Below are 20578 nucleotides of genomic sequence, written 5' to 3' on the forward strand. Positions count from 1 at the left end.
TGTTCTTTCTTTCTTTTTTTTTCTTTTTTGAGACAAGATCTCCCTCTGTCACCCAGGCTGGAGTGCAGTGGCTTCATCTCTGCTCACTGCAGCCTCTACCTCTTGGGCTCAAGTAACCGGCCCACCTCAGCCTCCCCAAAATGCTGAGACTACAGGCATGAGCCCCTGTGCCCGGCTGTTATTTCTAATAGGAAGTTGCCATCCCTTTTCTCACCCCAGTGGCATTCCCAGGGAGCAGTTTTCCCACCTGCTGATCGGACTCCTTGTGGTCACGACGGCTTGGGGTGAACTAGGAGGGGAGAGTTTAATTTGCTTACATGTCAAGCTGTTTAAAACAGCCTTTTCAGGCTAGTAAGTATTGGTGCTGGTTATATTGAGGTGAAGGGGCATGTGAAATTCAACATACATTTGTGTTTTCACTATATGCCAGAAACTGTGCTGGAGTCCACAAAGGAATGACACATCTTCCTTGTGGGGAGTACCATGTAGAGAGGTATTCAGGTCTTTACAATGTAGATGAGCATAAATGCATTTTTATCATTTCTGTAATCATATTTAAATTGAGCATGTCCGTGGTCAGGCAGGCAGTTACAAATGCTTGCCGTAAAAGATTCTCATTTAGTCAAGTGGAAAGTATAACACCATCAAAATTGCCGCTGGAGGAGCAGTGTGTCTGTTGTAGTCCATCCGTTCCTCAGCAGCCACTGTTCCAGACTCGTGTTTCCCACGCATCCCATTTCAACATTCTTAGAATATGCACAGAGTGTGTCCTCAGATACTGATGGAATAGGATACATGAGTTGGGAACGCGCGCACACACTTAGGCAGCCTCCCAATTAGAAATGCTTTCTGAAGCAGGCAGTTGCTTCTTTACAGTGTCACTGGGAGCCAAAGTAGCCATGCTTTTGTGTCTAAGTGCAAAAAGAAGCAGAGGACAGTTACCCCCTCCTGGCCAAGGAGGCTAATGGGAAGCTTCCTGAGAGGTCTGTAATCACAGGAAAAAATTGTCCTTGTGTTGTCCTACGTGGAGACATGTGAGTGTAATTCCTGCTATTCAGAAAGATAAAGTTAGAGTCCAAAGTGACGCCACCAAATGACCGCCCATAAAAAATTTAATGCCACCTGTTCAGTTCTCCCCGTAACCTGAGTGGACCTGCCAACAGGTTCCTAAAGGGAAAGGCCCAATCTCCAACAGCACGAATAGAGTGGAAACCCTTGGCTCTGAGCTGCCCGAACATCCAATCAGGTTTTTGCAGCTGTGCCTAGCCAGGAGTCTGGGGCAGCCCTGCCGAGGTTGAGTTTGCCTTTGAGCTTTATAAGCCAAAGCTTGGAAGAACCTGATCATACCCAAAATGTCACTCTGAGGGTCAGGAGGAGGTTGGGTGCAGGATTCCTGGTAAGTACTGAGTCTGTCTATTTAGCTGTTCTCATCTAATGTGCTGAAGAAAATAAATATTATATCTGGTAGCAGTGCAATACTTTTGGTCCTGGTGATGCTCCAAATTATTTAACTTGGGCAACTGGTTCCCTGCATTTAATACTTTTTGCCTTTTTTGTGTGTTTTCATAGACGTGTGTGTGTCCACTCTTTGTCCATCTGTCGATTTTCTCATTTACCTTCTGCCTTATTTGCCTTATTTTCATATCCCTCCCACTGCACATCTCTCTATCAGTTAATTAATCCATTCATCCAGCCAGCCTTTTATTGATCATCTGTTCTGTCTAGGGTGGCATGATTAGTGTTGTGGACTGAACAATAAATTACAAACAATCCCAGCATCAGGGAAGGAAAAAACTGTGTGTACAAATGACTGATAACAAATGATGCTTATTTTGAATCTGTGTAATAACAGTAGTGATTATTAACTGAGCATGTGCTATGTGCCAGGCCCGGCTCTGAGCACGGACTCATTCCATCAGCCCTGGGCACGGTCAATGGGTAGGCTAGGGACAGGATGGGAGTTTGGGAAGACTGGGCCTGTCTGGGAAGGTGTCTGCCTCTGGAGACTTGGCCTCCAGCCTTGGAGGTGGCCCTGGCCGCTGCTTGGGTCTTGTGTCTGCTCCTCTTTATGCATGAGATACTGAGTCGGTTCCTTTAGCTCAGACTCATCCACACCTTTAGGAAAAGAAGGTAATGCCAGCCTCTCGAGGTTATGAGGGTGAAATTAGACTCCCCGTAGCTGGCTCAGGGCGAGGCCTAATAAGCACTGTGTCCCTGTGAGACCTCCTCCATGCATTGCTTCCTCTTGGGTTTGTTCCCCTCTGCCTCTCAGAAGCCATTGCCTTCTGCCAGCCCTGCCACCTGGCCTTAGGCTGGTTCCTCTACCTCTGCTGCTCAAGCACCCTCCTTTCTAAAGCATGGTGATAACAGCAACGTCCAGACTCGAAGGAGGGGACCTGCGATACTTCAGCTGGTAACACCCTACAGGTGCTCCGTGGCCTCAGTCACTCTCGATTGGGGGGTGTGCATGTACCCTGCTTTCCTCTCTCCTGCCCTTTGCTGCGACTCCTCTGCTGTCTTGCTCTGCCTGCTGCAGGTGTGGTGGCACTGGGCAGCTGCTGTAACCCCACTGTCCTCACCTTTGACCATCAGCCCTGAGCACTCAGCTGGATTTCTCTTTTCTGGGTTGGTTGTCCTCACACTGAAGGAAGCTCAGCTCAGCACCGTGGAAGGGGCAGGACCCAGCCTCAGCTCTGACATGGTCATATCTGTAGGCTTGGGCCAAGTCTTCCATCTGCAAGTGCAATGGACTGAACTTTTGTGTCCCCCAGAAATTCACATGGTGAAGCTCTAACCCCCAGTGTGACTGTATTTGGAGATGAGTCCTCTGAGGAAGTGGTTAGGGTTAAGGGAGGGTAGGGCCCCCATGATGGGATTCCTGCCCTTCTAAAAAGAGACAGCAGAGAGCTCTCTGCCACCTGAGGACACAGCGAGAAGGCAGCCGTTGGCAAGCCAGAAAGTGGCCCCACCAGACTCTGCTAGCACCTGGATTCTGGGCTTGCAGCCTCCAGAGCTATGAGGAATGAATGCTGCTGTTGAAGCCCCCTAGTCTGTGGTCTTTTGTTAGGGCTGCCTGAGCAGTGAAGCTGCCTCAGTCTCTCCCTGCAGTGGAGACTCCACTTGAGGGGGTGTTGGGACGCTCTGGTGACCACTGCACCGTCCCCACAGGACCATCTCCACTGGCCAGATTCCTTCTTGCTGAAAACAAGGCTCATCTTTTCTTGATGACAGTGAGGGGGTGGGTGAATGGGAAGATTACAGCCATTCTTTTTTTTCTTTAATTTTGGCCTACATCCATGTTATAAGATGATCTCATTCTGTTAGAAACGCGTGCATAGACCCCCGACGTACAGATCCCTGGTCCATTGGCAGAACGGAGTAGACCTGGGCTTCCTGCCCTCCTGGGCTCCACGTGCCGCCAGCTAAGGACAAATCAGAGTTGAGATGCGCCTCCTTCCAAGGTTGGATCTGCTTATATCAGAATGCAAAAATAAGGGTGCTAGCTTCGAAAAAGCTTCTCCGTTTGACTTTCTTTTCACTTCCGTTAAGTGTAGGGGATTAGAAGTGAGAGTTGGGGAGGAAGGAGGCCAATTCTGGATAAGTTTTTTCATCAGTTACGTGAATTGGAGATAAAAGTTAGAAAACCTAGGTACTATTGCTGTCTTTTGCTTAAAGGATTTTTGTGCTCTCAAAACTTCTACACCCATAAAATGCATTTTCGTGGAGTTGAAGCCATTGCTTAAAAGTAGGTTGAAAGGAGAGGGAAATTCTTTTCTCCATGTCTGTCAACCCTGTTTAGATGGTGACTTTTCAGTCTTTTTTCCATGCTTAGGTTTCCTCTAGTTTGTGTATTTAGAATTGTACTCTATCCCAATGAACTTTTCTCATTAATGGGGATTCTGAAACTACTGTCATCTCCATCTCCTCTTGAAAAAGTAACACAAGCAGTATATATTTTTGATATTTAATATATCTATAGTTTTACTATACTATTGATACAATTACTATATATTGCATATATATAGGTTATATAAGACACTTCTGTTGGCCAGTGTAGAACTTCCTAACCTCTAAGTGCCTTCTCCTAGGGTTTTCTATTTTTTGTTTGTTTTCTTTCAATATGCTTTATCTATCGAATGCATAATTTTTTTTTGTTTTCCTCCATTCCTTTTCTTCATTCTTAAATAGCTGAAATCAGTTACAAGCCAGTGTAATCCAGTACTCTGTACTTTAACACAAAAGCTATCTGTGTTAATTTTGTTGGGTTTTGACAGAGGGAGGCTGGTCAGGGCAGTGGGTCTCTTATCTGCTGGTTTGAGTTTTTAAAAATATATTCTGGTTGTATTTAACTTTTTAGAATTCTAAACTGATACAGATAAATTGTTATTTAAAACATGGTATGACTGGCTGGGCGTGGTGGCTCAAGCCTGTAATCCCAGCACTTTGGGAGGCCAAGGTGGGCAGATCATGAGGTCAAGAGATCGAGACCATCCTGGCCAACATGATGAAACCCTATCTCTACTAAAAATACAAAAAAATTAGCTGGGCATGGTGGCACATGCCTGTAGTCGTAGCTACTCAGGAGGCTGAGGCGGGAGAATTGCATGAACCCGGGAGGCAGAGGTTGCAGTGAGCCAAGATCACACCACTGCACTCTAGCCTGGCGCCTGGTGAGAGTGAGACTCTGTCTCAAAAAAACAAAAAAAAACAAACAAAAACATGGTATGACTGTGAACGATTTAATGCACACTTCTCTGCCAGTCTCCCCTCTTCCCTGATTCCTACAGTCTCACTTGTGCTCAGAGGGTTCCAGCACCCAAGTGAGTCCCACCTAACTTCCTCAGCTGAGGACCTGGGACCCTCAGCTCCCATAGGGGCTATGAGAGAGAAGCCAGGTTTGCAGTTATATGTGGCACTAGAACCCAGGTGCTTCACAGCATTTTTTTCTTTTTCTTTTTTTGGAGACAGAGTCTTGCTGTCTTAATCAGGCTGGAATGCAGTGGTGCAATCTCAGCTCACTGCGACCTCCGCCTCCTGGGTTCAAGCGATTATCCTGCCTCAGCCTCCCAAGTAGCTGGGAATAGAAGTGTGCACCACCACACCCAGCTGATTTTTGTATTCTTAGTAGAGACAGGGTTTTGCCATGTTGGCCAGGCTGGTCTCCAACTTCTGGCTTCAAGTGATCCGCCCACTTTGGCCTCCCAGAGTGCTAGGATTACAGGCGTGAGCCACCTTGCCTGGTCTCCCAAGGTTTTTTCAATGAGAAAAACATTAGCCTCCTTTTGTTACATGTAAGAGAGTTCTTTCTAGTTGAAGAGCTGTTTCCCTGAGTCTTTCTGATGAAAATGATCCTCTTGCTACATAAAATCCTTATAGGGGCAATAAAACCTGCCTTTGGAACAAGGTGTAAAGCACTTACTGTCCATCATGATCTGCTTATGAGGACCTTGCTCCCCGGCTTGTGGTTTTCACACCCTGACTTAGGCTTGCTCCTGGTTAACGGGAGGGCTTTTCCGACACAGACGGCTGCCCCATCCACCCCCAGTTTCTGCCTTAGTGGTCTGGGGTGGGCCCCAGTAATTTGCATCTCTAAAAAGTCCCCAGATGATGCTGGTGCTGGCCAGGGGACACCTCACTGTCAGATGACAAACAGGTTGAATATGAGTGGTCGCCAACTAAATGTTCACAAATGGATGTTGCGTTTTGCCATCACTGCCTGGAGGACACGGGAATCAGAATCCAACGCTGTAGTGTGTTCAGGTATTGAGTGCAAAGGAGCAGAACTGGCTTGTCTTCAAAACATCTTAATTTTTATTGCGTCTGCTTTGTGGAATGTTACTTCCTATTTGTAGAACGAGAAGAATTAAAAGTTGATTTGTGAGCTAAAAATATGGGCAGCCGTTTTTTCTTCCTCAAAGCCCATAAATAGGCCCGAACATTTAGACATAAAAGTAAACCGTTAGAAATAGTGTGCTTGTCATTAGGATCTGTCGATTGGATTAAAATGACAGGCTCCTTTCTTGGCTTCCTGCAGCTCGCGTCATTGCCCACTGCCTATTTTTAGCAGATCTTGCCCTGCTGACTCAGAGTGCCATAGGCTGGCAAGTAGCCTGGCTCTTAGGATGGGCAGCACTCTATGCCCGGGCACCAGGAGAGGCTGTGCCTGTGAGAGGACCCCTCTGCAGGTAGCCTGCCCCCTTTCTTGTTACTTCACCCACCGAGAGGAGCCACCTCTGGAGCCCTCATTTCATGGGCCCTTTGAGAAGTGTGCCAGGTGGTGCTTCCTGGAGTGTCATCACTTGATGTAACATCTTACTGCATCCCCCGCACCTGTCCTCATCTTAGGTGATGGCATCAGGCCAGGTCCTTGGCGCCTCCTGCCTCTGTTCTGGGTACTCCTAGGGGAAAAATGTATATAGGTGGAGCTTGTCTTCAAGGGGCTGTACCTCTTTCTTTAAGTCTGCTCTGCAGGTGGATCTCTCCCTAATTGATGCACCCAGGCGAGACTTGGGTGGAGGGAACGGCCTCTGAGCTGTGCCTGAGGAAGGAAGGGTGTGGCAGGTCAGCCTGAGGCCAGGGAGGAGAGCCTTCATCCGCAGGGCTTGGCAAGGAACCAGCCAGAACCCAACTCCTCCCCTGTATATTGCACAAGGAGGCACGCGGCTAGGGTAGTGCTCCTCACGTTAGAACCTGCAAGAGTTGAATGACACTACTTCGAGGTTGTCTGCTCCCATTCAGCAAAGTTTGGGGCTCTGGAAATGGCCACGAGCAGCACAGCTGAGCAGGTAGGTACTGCACATGGGAGCCACTCCGAAGCCCCTGTGGCCGGGCTCAGCCACGCTGCACGCTCATTTTCTCATTTGTTAAATGAAGAGCTGACAGTGGAAGATCTCTAATCCTTCCTTCTAGGATTTAAATTCCAGTAATTTGTAAGAGAATGTTGAGGCAGGGATATAAATTACAGCCACACTGATAAGAAACCAGTCATTTTTCATCTCTCCCGTGTAACCTCTGTGCCTTCACGTTTTTCTCCTCACTACAGAAGAAGAGTAACCAGGTATGGAGGAAGGCTCATTGGTTTTCAGGACAGGAGCATATACAGTGTCAAGTGCTTAACAATGTAGTGAGCACACCCTGTCCCCTTTGCCATGCTTACCTGCCAGAATGCTGCTGCAGATTTATCAGACTGTCTTTGGGATGTCCTTATTTGTTCCGTGTATTACAGTCTAGTTTATTGTATGTTTTTGGAGCACTCTTGTGTTAAACTTCTCTACAGCAAGGAGCATTTCAGACTGACTCACTTCATGATACATCTGATCGTAGGGACCTCTTTAAGTGTTTGATATAGGGTTTAGTTTTACTGCCTTGACAATTCGGGCAAATCTGTGGTGTACATTCTTCTTAGAGCTTGTGAGTTGTGTCCATAATTTGATATGTGCAAAAATGATATGGCTGCTGGTGGCAGTGATGTTTTTGATAGGCTACCCAATATTTTCACATCTGTTGTATATTTAACACCTGAATAAATTAAAAAGATTTTATTGGGTGAACTGATTTTTCTTTTTGGAAGGAGCAGAGGTCAAGCTACAAAAAGTGTTTTTGTTTTTGTTGCTGTTGTTGTTTTAAAGTATAATCAGTAACAAAAGGAAGAGCCTTCATAGGTTCATAGTTGATTCTGAGAAGCAGTCTGCTGATTGTGTTGTGGGCTCTGCCCCGAGCTTTGGGAACGCTTCCCCAGCCCTGCCTTGGTGACTGGAGAGATGGATGAGGTTTTGGAAACCCCACATTCCTGCTCAGCCTCACCGCTGACCAGCTCCATGCCCTAGACCGGGAGGTGCTCTGCTTGCCTTCCTGTGTAGAAGATGGTTTGCCGCTTGGTGGTTTCTCATGGCCCTTTGAGCTATCACATTTTATTATGATCTTGACATTCTTTATGAGCTGTGATTTCTTAGTTTTCCCTATCAGGATCATTATATTCAGTGTAGTCCTAAGGCAGAGAGAATCATAGAATAAATTGCCCAGCTTCAGCAGTTATCAATGAATGCCCGTGCTTACCGGCCAGAGTGCTGCTGCATATTTATCTAAGACCCCATAGGCTCTAACTAACGGATTCTTTCTGAATTGAAAATTTCAGTAACAATCATTCCTTAATATTATCAAGTATGTAGTCAGTGTTCAAATTTTCCCACCTGTCTCAAAATGTTATTTACAACTTGGTTGTTAAAGTCAAGATCCACCTAAGGTCCACACATGCATTTGGATGATCTATTGATTTGTCCAAATTCCCGACCCCCACCCCCTCACCTTTTCCATGCCAGTTGATTTCTTGGTGAAACCAGGTCTTTTGTCATTTGGGTTTCCCACAGTCTGCAGTTACTGACTAGGTCCCTATACTCCCTGCAGGTCAGATCCAGAGCCGACCTGGTGTGGTTTTTCTGGCAAGGCTGCATCATGGGTGGTGTGTGTGCATCTACCAGGCCATGACCCATGTGAGCAACCTGGATAGCCATGGCCTCAATCTGTAATTCACAGGGGTTGCAAAGTGTTGATTTTCTGCTTCTGTCACTCCTTCTGCACTTGCTAGCCAGGTGAGGAGAGTACTTGTCAACTATTACCTGACACACAGTTTTTATGGTAAAGTCTTTCCCTTTCTTACCAACCAAGTCAGCTTTTCTCTAATGGTGGGATTCTTTCCTGTCCTGTGTCATGAAGCCAATCCATGAAACCGAAGGCGAGCATCAAGCAGTGCAGGCTTTATGGGATGGCTGTGGAACTGAGAAGTGGCAATGTGGCTCACAAATTGGCTTCTCAGTCCATGAGAGGCGGGAAGCCACAGATGTACGATATCTTTAATGAAGGGGTTGGGCATTCGTATCCAGGGGAGGAATGTTCATGCCTTTTCTTGGAATGGGGAGAGAATGCCTTGAAATGTGATTGCTGCCTGTCTTTTTGTCCCTTTATGGTTTCTTGTCATTACCATGGTGATTGTCAACTGTCATGGTGTGGTGGGAGTGTCATGGAAGTGAGATGATAATGAAGTTAAACGCTGTTCAGAAATCAAGTGAGCTGCCTTCCTGGACCCCACTGGTTTCAGCTGGTGTGGTCCGGAAGGGAACTTCTGCCCTCAGGCATCCTGTTTCTGAGACAAGAGTTGAGGCAGGGTAGAAATTCATCTAAGTCATGTAGGCATTGCATGGGGTAACGCGTTTATTGTAGTTTTCAGAATAAATAGTTCTGGTTCCCCAGTACTCACCAAAGCGAGCAATGAATTTATTTGTTTCTTTGTTTTCAGTAGTAATTGTAGAGCTATGATTTAAGGTATTTTGGATGTATTTTTATCCACTGCAGTTGACACCCTCATTGCTGCTTAGGTTGCCCCAGCCTTGACCTGTGACAGCTGCCTTAGGTGGCCTTCATGTTCTCTTGCCAGGTGCCTGTAGGCTCCTTCAGACAGTGCCCGCCCCAGCCGGGGTCTGCATGTCTTCAAAGAACCGTGGGGACGGACCACCGTTTGGGGTTTAGGATGCTTACTGCTCCTGGCTTGGTCATTGTGTCTGAGCCTCTTTCAGTGGATAAAAGCTTTTTTTATTTGGTTTGATTTGTTTTTAAACGTAATCTATTATAAATCCACATTGATATTTCTAACTCAAAATTAGGATTCTAAACTATTGTATCCTTCATTTTTGTTTTGTTTTGTTTGTTTATTTGTTTGTTTTTGAGACGGAGTCTCACTCTGTCGCCCAGGTTGGAGTGTGGTGACACTATCTCAGCTCACTGCAACCTCTGCCTCCTGGGTTCAAGTGATTCCACTGCCTCAGTCTCCCAAGTAGCTGGAATTACAGGTGCCTGCCACCACACCAGCTAATTTTTGTATTTTTAGAAGAATTTTCTAAAATTTCACCATGTTGGTCAGACTGGTCTCAAACTCTTGACCTCAAGTGATCCGCTCGCCTCGGTGTCCCAAAGTGCTAGGATTACAGGCGTCAGCCACCGTGTGCCTGGGCGTAGCCTTCAATTTTATGTTTGCTTTATGCTGAAAATTGTTGTCCCTAGGATCATTTACGTAATGACTTTTTTGCTTGCTTGTGTATTTTATTTATATACAACACACATCAATGTTTAACATAACTCCACCAATATAATTGCCAACCATATAAGTACTGAAAACAGCTGAAGATGTTTTTGTCCTTAGGGTTTATCTCACAAGAGGAAATATAGTCAAATTAATGTATTTCAGAGTCTTTCGGGATAATTCCTCTCCGTACTTCTGCCACCAGCTCAATTTATATTTTAGTTTGTTTCATTCTGCTTTTACTTTTTGGACTTAAATTATAATAGTTTATTGTTTATTTATTTATTTTTTGAGGCAGAGTCTTGCTCTGTAGCCCAGGCTGGAGTGCAGTGGCACGATCTTGACTCACTGCAACCTCTGCCTCCTGGGTTTGAGCAATTCTCCTGCCTCAGCCTCCCAAATAGTTTATTATTACGTAAACTATTCACATGGTTCTGCAGCCAAAGAGAGTATGTCCAGAGAATGATTATTTTGTATGACTACTCTCTCTATCCTCTTATTTCTTGCTTTTAAAAAAAGTTTTTTTTTTTAGAGTGGTTTTAGGTTCAGAGCAAAACTGAGTAGAAGGTACAGAGAGATTTCTCATATACCCAGTTGCCCGACGTGAACTAGCAACATCCCCAGCAGGGTGGTGCATTTCTTTCTATGGATGAACCTGCATTGACAAAAACCAGTCACCCAAAGTCCAGGGTTTACATTTGGGTTCACTCTTTGTGTTATGCATCCCATGGGTTTGGACAAATGTATAATAATGTTTATTGCTTTTTAATGTGAGCAAACACCTATGTGAATATAGTCATATATTTTTAATATTTTTTGTTTTCTCAAATAAGCAATAGCATACTCTATACACTTTTCCCAAGCAAGAGTTCGAAGGTGGTTTTTTAATTATATGGTATATTGTAACTTAATCATGATATTGAGTTAAACTGAATGAGCCTGTTTATTTTATTTAGTTATTTTGGAAGGGATAATTATAACAACTGCTGCATAAATATTTGAGTCATATTCCAAAAGAGTTAGCAGAAAAATGGATATTCCTGTCTTATTTTTGCTGTTAACAAACGTGATCTATTTAGTTTACATGCATGCTCGTTCAGTGGTTCTCAGCCGAGGTGATTTCATTCCCCAAGAGACATGCAGCAGGCAGCAGCATCTTCAGGCATTGTTGATTGTTACCAATTTAGGCAGGGTGTGGGTTGCTGCTAAACATCCTACAACACAGGGGACAGCTCCACAACAAAGAATTACCCAAATGTCAGCATGCCCCTGGTGAGAAACGCTGCTCATGTTCAACCAGGCATTTGAGTTATTATTCCTCCCTCTAGACCTCTCCCTCCTCCCTAACTAACTTCCTTCCTTCTCCGCTTCCTCTCATCTTCCAACCCCTCTCATCTTCCACGCCCTTCCCCCCAGTCCTTTTCAGTAAAACTAGGTGTTTACATCTAGGACTTTAGGAAAACATGAATCATTTAAAATGAAAAACATCAATGGTATATTCTTTATTACCAGTCTTGTAAAAAGAGCAAAACAGTTTAGCATTTGAAAACTCTATTGTAGTTTACTCTGGTATAAATCATATGTGCAAGCACACATTTTTTGGAAAGCTAATTCTGTTTTATGATACAGGTCTCGGGAAGACAGAATTTTATTAGGTGCATGCACGGGAATACCAACTGCAGGGTTTAAAGTGACTGAGGTTGATAGTTTATTTGTTGGCTGCCCTCTGGGCACTGTGGCTTCAGGGTTGAAAGACTACTATTTGCGGGCATGTGTAAGTATATGTATATGTGGTTAGTGGGCAGAGTGGTGGCTTTGCTGCTCTTGCAAGGCTATTCTGTCATTGATGGCAGCAGGAGAATGCTGGGGGTGGGTAGTGTCAGTTTATCATAGCCCTGTACTTCCTGCCTCACTTTAGGATCTTAAGAAATATTCAATTTCCACTAAAAAGAGGAGTGAATAATTCAATGTCTTTGCTGTTTTAAGGGTCATGTATGTAAATACGGATGAATGGGGGGCATTGGAGCAGGGAGCTCATGGGGTATTGGTGCTGGTTGCAGAGAGGGCCTGGGGACATGAGTGTGTGGCACAGAACACAGGTGTTCAGATGGGCAGCGTCTGGACTGAGCCTGGGAGTTGGAAGGCTTGTAATGGTGTTTTTTTTTCTTTTGCATTTGACAATGAAGAGTATCCTGTAATTTAGTGTTATTCCAAAAGTTCTCGGCATCACCTTTATTCCCTTTCTCTTTTTTCCCTTGTACTTTCTCATACCTCTAGCACATGAATTAAATGAAGTGGAAAAATAACTAATCAGCATTTGACACAAGTAAATGCAGTATACTTTGGATTCCATGGAAAGGAAATATATATAATAAGAGCGCATATAGACATTAGTGGTGATAGTTCACAGGTTTGTCTGCCCTCTCAGGAGTTGGCTTTATAGAATAAATTATATTAAGCATTTTACATGTAAGTGTCAGCATTTATCTGTGGTTGGTTCAGTGCCTAGCTGGGTGAGTGTGTGTTATGATGATGGTTACAAGCATAGTCTTGCAGAAATTGATTTAGTCATCAGAATCCCTTTTTTATTTTAACTTTATGTCTCTAAGACATAAAAATTTATTATCCTTTTTAGGCCTTTGACTCACCATTAACTGTTTTCTTTCAGCATCTCCCCTGCCCACAAGGGAGAAAAGCTGACATTGATTTCTAATCCTTTGTGTCTGGCCAAATGTAGGATCTTAGAAAGGACTGACCTCTATTTCAGCTCCTATACTGGTGTTTAAAGGGGAATCTTTAAATACTGATGGGATTCTGAAGCCTTAGCTGATTTTTCATTTCTGCACAGGAAATAAACACCAGTTTGTGCTATTTCTGGGTGGTGTGTGTTGAACTTGCAGTTCTGAGACCGGAAGGGACTGCCAGCCATGCAGTTCCATATTGTGCAGTGCAAGGGCAGAAATGGTTTCCAGGTCTTTCTAAGGGGGAAAAAAATCGATATGCCCAAGCAGCAGGATGCCAGGCTGTGTGGACTAGCAGCAGGGAGGTTCTTAAATTCTCTGCACACATTTGAGGGAGGCCCCTCTCTTGATGGCATCTTGGGGTCAGGATGGCTGGCCTGGAGCATAAAGCCTGGTCTTGTTGGGGTCCCTGTGTGGCCTGTTGGAGATGAGTGTAGTAATGGTGAGGCAGGAAGTGGCTGGATTTGCAGCGACTGTGCGCAGCCTCCCCGTTTAGGCTTAGCGAGCAGATGCAAAGTCTTTTGTAGCCACTATCAGTTAAAATGCCTGACATCGTGGCCTCCTGTCAACTTTTGCCTTCCTGTAGAAAAAAGAGGCTTCTAGAAAACCAGTTTTTGAATTTGGCAGGGAAAAGAAACTCTTTCAGCAATTTGGTGTGGACTCTGCTTGTTAATTTATGGTTTCACAACTTTTTTAAGCTACTGGCACTAACAGCAGATCTTTAAGCGGTTTCATCATCCCAAGTCAGGTGTGACTGTGGGCTGATGAGCTGTAGTGATCTGATTTGGTTCATTTCCTAGAACAGAATTGTAACCACATTTTTATTAATTTATGGTTTCGATCCATCTATTTTAGAGTCAATATTAAATCATCCCCTACCTCCAGAAGATGTGTTTTTGAACATAAGTGTCTTTAGGATTGAACATGCCATGAAAAGAGTAGGATGTTCGCTTGTTGTAATGTTTGTTTTCTTCTGATATAGCTGATACGGTGATTTTGTTGAAAAAATGTATTTGAAAGAGTAACTTGTAGGTAACAAGTAAGTTAGCCAAAACCATATGTCGAGGGAAGCCTCCCTTCTGTCCCAGGAGCCCAGATAGCCTCACCATGGCCTCTTGTTTGTACATCCAGAATATTCTTGAAACTGGGTTACCTGAGTCATTTTCTTTTCTTCTTTCGGTGTTCCTATTTTTTAATTTTTATGAAATGACGAGATCTATCTGTAAGGCTGGTGGCCTCGCCAGGAGCTCGGACACACCCCCACTCCCTCTCCGGGAGCTCGGGGACACACACACACACACACACACACACACACACACTCACTCACTCACTCACTCACTCACTCACTCACTCACTCACTCACTCCCCGCGCGCTTAGAAACTACGTCACCACTCCACGGCCGGCACCAAGCTCTGCACTCAGTACCTAGCTCGCAGTTAAAGAACCCTGCCAAAATTCAAAAGAAGCCCTGCCAGAACCTGCCCAATAGCATTTTGTCCCATCCAGGCCCCACTCCACCTGGGCGCCAGCTCACCGGAAATCCCGCCTACCTGCCAATAGCAGCTTGTACGTCCAAGTCCTGCTCTCCCACAACCAATCAAACGCCTCCACTCGCTATAAAACCCCCCACGTCTGAGGAGTCCAGGCAACTTCTCCGGCCCCTCCTGTCTGATCTTAGAACCTCGCCCAGGAGCCGATTAATTTTCTTTATTTCAATAACTGGCCTCCGTTGCCTCTCATTTAAACCTTACACTATCTACCCAATTCTAGCTTTTAGCAATGAGAAAAAACACTTTGTTATACTTTAAATGATGAACCAGTTCGGGGTCTGGTTTAGAGAGAAGAAATAAGAGTTTAAAATGTTTACATCTTTCATATCTGATTCACATCATCAGATACGAATAGTGAAGTTCCCCAAAAATACGTGTGAGCTCTTAAAAACAATTATGGTTTGCTTAGATGGTGGAAGGCTGCAGTGAACCCACTGAAGTTGCTGGTGATTAAGTTTATGTGGACAGTGAATTTCAACAGAATGAGAATAAACTGCAGGTGTCTGTTTTGAAGCAGATGAACCAGGCAGCAAGGCAGTAGCTATGGTAATTCATAGATAAATACATTTGGGGGGAATTAATACAAAGTGTTCTTCCCTTATTTTTCTGAGTTGTTCGCCCAGCTTCCTCAAATGTTAACATCTTAACCACAGTAGCGTTATGAAAATCAGGAAGTTATACAAGGCTGTTGGCATCACACAGACTCTGATCTCCAGTGGTCTGACAGGTGAGAGGTGATGGCTTAGTGTCATTTTAGTGAAGTTCGGATGTTCCTTTTCATTGGTTTGAAGGGCAGATATTTTCTTACCTAGTTTTCCTTGGCCCATGGTTTTCTTGGTTTGCTGGTCTTTTCTTGGGTCAGGTTTAAGGAGCTCTCACTGTGCCCTTTCTGTTCTTTGTGTCCTAAGTTGCAAATGTTTTCTCCTAGCTTTTTATTTGTTTTTTGAACCTACCTGTGGTATGTTTTGTCATGTAAGAAAATTTTTTATATTTATGTAGTTGAATTCATTCATCTTTTATACTTTCTGGAATTTGAGTCCTAGGTTTAAAAAAAAGTTCCTCTTTCAGGGTTATAAAGGGTGTTTTCTGTATGTCCTTCTATACTTTTACTTTTTCACTGTAAATGTTGGATGTATTTGGAATTTATCCTGTTGTGGGTGTGGGATGTGGCTCCAGCCTTCTTTCAGATGCCCACCAGAATACCCTGTGGCCATTTATTGAAAAGGCTCTCTCTGCTCTGGGGACTTGAGCTAGTGCCTTTATTGTATATCTGGGTCTGTTTCCTGTGTTCCTGCTTCCTAGTGTTTGATTAGTCTATCTCTTTATCTGCCACACCAAACATGAGCTGATGAGTTATTTGAAAACTTCCTATTATTTTAAAGCCAATAAACAAAACAGAATACCACTGTATTAAAGTCTATAAAATTGAAAAGCTAACTACCATGTTTACATAAATGGCATAGTAGCAGCCCAAAGGTCAGCGGGTTGTTTTGACATGGAGGGATGCTTCCCTCTACCTCCAGCCTAAAAATGGTTAAGATTGATCCATTTCAAGAAGCTGTTGGTCCTTACCTGGTCTGCCCCTCTGCCATCTTGCCACTGTGTTCTTGGCTATAAAGACAGGATCGGGGAATTTGAAAATCATGAATGACATAACTTTTTTTTAAGAGAGAAGGAAACACTCAAACACCACATTCTGTACAGTTTGTAAGAATCCCCCCCACGAATTTCCTTTGGTCAGTGTAGTGTCTGGTAATCAGGAAATCTGTCATTTGGAAACACCATCTTTGTTTGTGTGGTATCATTAGATGTGTCTTTGTACCAGCATTTGACAGAGACCGTGACAGTTTTCCTCCTGAGCCCCTGCTTTGTGAGGAGAGAGGGTCAGCTCAGCCGTGTAGCCTGGCCGCATCGTGCGTTTCTGGCTCTCCTGGTCTCTGGCACGGGAGCCGCAAGCCCAGGGTAAATACCAAGGAATGGCCCCGGGCTCTGGTTCCGACTGCACACCTTGTTCTCTGTCTTCACTGTGCACATCACCTAATACTTTGCTGTGAAGGGGAGTTATGAAGTATCATCCTGTTGTAAGGATTGATTGTGATAGTGCATGAAAAGTGCTTAGCCTGGTCTGTGGTACCCAGGATAGGGTTGGTAAATGATTGCTATTAGCATTAGTCTGTTTCCTTTCCTCTTTAGAGTATGAAATTTTGAGGTGCACAGTTCCTGAGCTTTAAACTTGAGTGCTGAAGGCCAAGGAAAACAGAATACAATTCAGGGTTATGTAAGATAGTGGCATATATGTGTGTAATTAGCCCATAGAAAGTGGAAAGCCAGCTGAGATGGGGTTAGTCTCAAAGTTCTACTAAGGTCTAAGAATAAGAAATGCTCCTCTTGTTTTTGGTTTGTGTAAGATAAATGGACCGAGAGAGTGGGTTTGGTGCTTGGTTTCTGATGGGACCAGTTGCAGGAGCGCAGTTGATCAGCTTTCATGAACATCTGTGTTTTGTTGTTTGTCAAAAAGAAGAATCTTGAAAGTAGAGCATGCAGAACAAATGTCGCAAAGAAGGAATTGAAGCTCAACGTGAGAAAAGCGAGTGGTGAGCCCCTTGCTGCTTTCCGATCCAAGCTCGAGGTTCCCGGGGATTACATGCATGTCCAGGTGAATGGCAGAAGCCTGTTAGTATGCTTTGAGGAGCCTTGATGGAGAGGAGGAGTGTCAGAAGATTGAGGACAGGCAAATGTTCTAATTTTCTAAGTGGAGGAAAAAGCAGAATCAGGGAAGAGATACTTAAACAGATTACTGAATGGAGATGAAGGCTGGGTGTGCTGAGCCCTCAGCATTTCTTCTCTTTGATGCAATGTGCCTCATTGTCTGCAGGGTGTCTGGGGAGGTTGGACTCTCTTAGGTGTGTGTGTCCCATAAATCTGTGGTGTTAATATGCCTCCTTACTCTGGGACCTCCCCTCTGACCTTGGTCACTGGCTAGAGGCCTGCCGGGCTGTTGTCTCCTTGGGGACAGGTCTGTGGCCATCTGCCCCCTTGTTGGACATCATTGTAGGGATCTCCCAGACCCAGCCCTAAATCTGTTGACCAGCTCACTTGGCTTGCCTCCCCGCCCATGTCATCGTGTGCACCAGCACATGGTTGAGGGACGTGTTTTTTCCTTTTTTTCTTCTCACAGTGTATTTGCGTAAAACAGAGTGCACAACGTTAACAGAAAAGAAGAAAGACTGAGGGACAACACGTAAGAGAGACCTTTGCCATGTGCTGGCTGTAGCGGTAGAGTGAGGAGGGGCCCACGGCACAAGGAAAGCTGGAGCTGGGGGAAGGACGTCTGATCTGCCTCCGCATTGTCTCGCTGCCTCCTGCTTGGCTTCTTACCTACCCTGTGAGAGCAGCCTCGGGATTGTTCTGGGTCATCCTTGGGAGGCTCATCTCAAGGGCTGGGTGTTTGGAGGCAGAGTGGCCCTCGGCTCAGTTCCCTTTATAATGAGAGTCATTTTCATGTCCACTTGGAGAAACAAAGTGACATTTTCTCTGAGTGCGCACTAAGCACATGGAACTTTATAGGGTGCTTTTTAGAGTATCCAGCTCTAGAGTTAGTCATCTTACTGATTGACAAGTGATAGAGCTGGCACTGCATTCCAAAGCCAGTGTGTGTTCACCGACTCAGGCTGCAGGCCTATCTCCCTGCGTGGAGAACTGTTACGCAGGTTGGTAGCAGTTGGACACCCATGCCCTGTCACCTGCTGGTTCAGTGCTCCTCCAGGAAGGCCTCAGATGCCTACTGCCTTTGACCATGATTTGGATGAAGAGCTGGAAACCTGCTTATCAGATTTGCAGATGATGCATGGATAGAAAAATGGGGACCATCTGGGGGTGCTTCTGGGGACCATCTGGGGTGCATCTGGGGACCATCTGGGTGAGCCAGGATTTAGGACTCTTGAGAAGCTAAACAGTGGACAGAAACTGATGTGATGAAGTGGAACAGGAAGATGTGCACGCACCCTCTACCTCTACTCAGAAATCCCTGGCCCAAATGTGGTGTGGGAGGCTGGGTCCACCGTGCACGCATGGCACTGCTTGCAGAGGCAGTGCAGCATCAGGCGTCCTTAATGTGCCTTTAGCATTCACATTTCTATTTTCTGTAGTGACATCTGTCTTAGTCCGTTTGCATTGCTGTAAAGGAATACTTGAGACTGGGTCATTTATAAAGAAAAGGGTTTATTTGGCTCATGGTTCTGCAGGATGTACAGGAAGCATGGTGTCAGCATCTGCTTCCAGTGAGGGTCTCAAGCTGCTTTCCACTCATGGTGGAAGGTGCAGGGGGTTGATGTGTAGAGATCCCATGGCGAGAGCGTGGAAGTAAGAGAGAGAAGAGGGATGTGCCAGGCTCTTTTTAACCATCAGTTCTTACAGGAACTAGATAGAGAACCCACTCATCACCACGAGGAAGGCACCATTCATGAGGGATCCGCCCCCATGATGCAGACCCCTCCCTTAAGGCCCCACCTCCAACATTGGGGATCAGATTTCAACATGAGAATGAGTCAGGTATTTAAACCATAACAACGTCCTTGTTTGCCTCCATGTGTCACATGCATAGGCCATGGATGATGACTGATCATCTGGAAATCCGCTTTTTGTCGCTTCCCACCCAGTTGTCTGTTTCATTTGCTTCTTGGGGGTGAGGTAGTGTCAGTGATGTCTGTCGTGTGTATAGCACCAAGCACGGTACTAGCAGGGGTTCAGTAAATACTTGTTGGATGAATTAGCTTGAAGTCTTTTTACAAGAGAGAGCAGTATTGGAATGGTGAGGTTTAGGAAACCTTGTTGTCATTTTTCAAATTAGGAAGGTTTTTCCTTGGAGAAAAGATAATAGTTCCCCCAGCTTTGAAGGTCAGTCAAGGTTAGGCTTATTTTCTGTTGCATCACAAGTTAGTTTTTATCTAAGATGATTGTTAATATAAACATTTATTTTGCTTGTTTCCATAGAATTTTTAAATTTGAAGGCAGATATTTTCGATAGCACACATCTATTTTAAAAGTTACCTAGAAAAGTTTAGCTGCTGTGTTTTATAGGCATGTTTTCTTGCAGCAAATATAAACAGGCACTGCTATGTAGTCTCCTATTTGACTTTGATCTCTGACTAGGCCAAGCTCCTTAAGAAGGGCAGCGTCTGTGCTGTGCCTTATGTATGTACAGCATTTGCACACAGCAGATGTGCAATACATTTTCATTGAATATGTGTGACTTTGATTTCATTCTATCAACAAGGAATTGCTATTGTCTCCAAGGCAATACATTTTCATTGAATATGTGTGACTTTGATTTCATTCTATCAGCAAGGTGACTGCTATTGTCTCCAGGGAAAACTAGTTTCTGAGGTTAATTAGCAGCCTCAAATTCATATCGCCAAGAAGGTGCGGAACCAGCATTAGCGTCCAGTTTCAAACCAAGTCCTCATGGCCCTACGTCATTTGCAGAGGCATTGCCAGCTTCATACCCTGGTTAGTCGTTTTTCACATAGTCCTTGCGGTCCAGTTACCAGGGTTTAGAGAATAAGGCTTTCTTGAATTGGCCTTTCTTCAGTTTCTCTTATTTTCTCCAGAGTAGTGGTTCTGAACCAGCTGGGCCTCATAACCACCTAGAAGCTTTTGTAAATCACAGATGTTCTAATTAAGTAGGTCTCAGGTAGAGTCTGTTTGGAATGAATAGTCAGGCTAGAGCTTTTCTGTTTCTGGAATACGTGGTTAGAACACGCCTAATTCCGGCTGTTGCATGTAAGCTGAGGATACTCTGTGCTTTGTGAGTTGTGAATCTGAGTCATGGACTGCAAGACAGAGGAGTAAATTAACACACTAGGTGCGTCTCTGCTGTCCCCCCGCCTCTGAGTTAAGTTTGGATTTGCTTGCCCATTTTTTATGGCGCAAATTATATGCATAGAGGCAGTGGTGAATCTCAGGATTTACTAATTTCAAGGGTGTACTCTATAAGGAGTTGGTTGAGTAAAACTATGAGTCTAGAGAAAGCTTGAGATGGTTTCTGGCCCTCACTGCACAAAATTTCACTGTGAAGCTGAAAAGTTGATCATTTCAAAATGTGTGTAAATGAATGGACCAGCGCTCTTCTTTGATGCTTGCACTGGATGCGGATTATCTGAGAAGACCTGGCTATACAAGAAAATGGGTTTGACTTTTTGCCAGATGGTCACTG

The 20578-nt window shown here is 44.7% G+C and overlaps 1 protein-coding gene across 5 annotated transcripts in view; it reads left to right on the plus strand.

The window, feature by feature from the left end:
- The window catches only part of NCK2 (NCK adaptor protein 2), a 148023-nt gene that overhangs the window by 38410 nt on the left and 89035 nt on the right, over window positions 1-20578 (plus strand). The window contains exon 1 of one of the 5 annotated variants that reach the window (XM_012435647.3): window positions 6695-6785. The exons of the other annotated variants lie outside the window; for them this stretch is intronic. The gene's annotated coding sequence lies outside the window, so the exon portion shown is untranslated. Of the gene's footprint in view, window positions 1-6694; window positions 6786-20578 lie in introns of those variants that run through there. 5 annotated transcript variants of the gene reach the window in all.

The sequence above is a fragment of the Aotus nancymaae genome, unplaced genomic scaffold (genome assembly GCF_030222135.1).
Source record: "Aotus nancymaae isolate 86718 unplaced genomic scaffold, 86718_ANA_hifiasm-v0.15.2.pri h1tg000155l, whole genome shotgun sequence".
NCBI lineage: Eukaryota > Metazoa > Chordata > Mammalia > Primates > Aotidae > Aotus > Aotus nancymaae.